The sequence below is a fragment of the Dama dama genome, chromosome 6 (genome assembly GCF_033118175.1).
Source record: "Dama dama isolate Ldn47 chromosome 6, ASM3311817v1, whole genome shotgun sequence".
NCBI lineage: Eukaryota > Metazoa > Chordata > Mammalia > Artiodactyla > Cervidae > Dama > Dama dama.
Window position 1 is genome coordinate 28,439,535 of NC_083686.1, and position 1,631 is coordinate 28,441,165.

General features: G+C 42.4%; 1 non-coding gene across 1 annotated transcript; it reads left to right on the forward strand.

The window, feature by feature from the left end:
• Window positions 1–290: 290 nt before the first annotated feature.
• On the forward strand, window positions 291–362 carry TRNAR-GCG (transfer RNA arginine (anticodon GCG)). The gene has a single exon. It is a non-coding gene; the product is annotated as a tRNA-Arg (tRNA).
• The last annotated feature ends 1,269 nt before the right edge of the window (window positions 363–1,631 follow it).

Sequence of the window (1,631 nt, forward strand, 5' to 3'; positions counted from 1 at the left end):
AGTTGTTTGTTCTTATATAACCACGAGGTGAAATACATTTGAACTTTCCCTTTATGTCCATTGTAGGGGTTTGATTTCTCTCAATAATTTTTTTTTCTCTAAATTTTGCGAAGTTTCAACTTAGAAACTTTTCTAAGTATTGTTATAATTATGGGTGGATACCATCTCATTATAATCTCATGCCTGGAATGGACAAATGTAAGTTCACCAGGTATAATTTTGCAGCAATTGGGGTGTTCAAGAAATGTTACTTTTATTTGATTAAATTTAGCTAAAACATATTTAGGGCTTCCCTACTAGCTCAGACGGTAAAGCATCTGCCTGCGATGCAGGAGACCCGGGTTCAATCCCTGGGTTGGGAAGATCCCCTGGAGAATGAAATGGCAACCCACTCCAGTATTCTTGCCTGGAGAATTTCATGGAGAGAGGAGCCTGGCAGGCTATAGTCCGTGGGGTTGCAAAGAATCAGACACTACTGAATGACTAACACAAAAAAACATTTTAAAGTCACCAGATATCAAGGCTGGCAGGAAATTCAGTCTCAGTTACTCGGTCTCTCACTTCCTGGAATTTCAAACTCTCTAAAATACAGAAAGTGATCCCTCTTGGTTTGGGTGGCACAGGTTACCTTTGTGATGCCCTGTGAACCAGCCTCTGTGGCCTGGTGAGCCACCCACATGTGCTGGGTTTTAGCTTCTCCAGGCCCAGTTAGAGTCTTGCCAACTCTGTGGGCCGTAACTCCCCAGGCCTTATGGAAATGAGATAGCTCAATATCTCTGATTCTCTTTCACCATTGAGAGAAGTCACCCACTTCTGTCCCTTTAAGCTTTGGGGAAACAAAAACACAAAAGAAAAGCTGTATGTGGGACATTTCTTTTTCTTTTTGGCCTTTCCTCGAAGCAAAGAAACACAGAACTTGATATGTGTGGCAGGATTGGGGATGGAGAGGATATAGTAAAAAGAATAGTGATAGAACAAAATGAAACAGTATGTGCCGCTTCATAGTTAATATCTTTTACAGAATGTGCTCTTAACAAGACTTATCTGTATCTGCATGTTAATAATGAGAACACTTCATCTATTCTCATAGAAGATGGAAAAAACAGCATTTTCTAGAGTGATCAAAGAGATTGATGGGACGTTTATATACCCAGAAACAGGTTTAATGAGGCCCTATTCTATGGAGAAGGAAATGGCAACCCACTCCAGTGTTCTTGCCTGGAGAATCCCATGGACGGAGGAGCCTGGTGGGCTACAGTCCACGGGGTCGCAAAGAGTCGGACATGACTGAGCGACTTCACTCACTCACTCACTCACTTATTCTATGGATATAAGAGATTCACAGGCATCAGGAATCTAAGAAATTCTACGTGGCTTCAACCATACGCTAGAATATTAGAATTACTTAAAAGTGAGAGTGAAAGTCAGTCAGTCGTGTCCACCTCTTTGCGACCCTGTGGACTATACAGTCCATGGAATTCTCTAGGCCAGAATACTGGAGTGGGTAGCCTATCCCTTCTCCAGGGGATCTTCTGGACCCAGGAACCGAACCAGGGTCTTCTGCATTGCAGGCGATTCTTTACCAACTGATGTATCAGAGAAGCCCAGATGTACTTAAGACTTACTCTTAT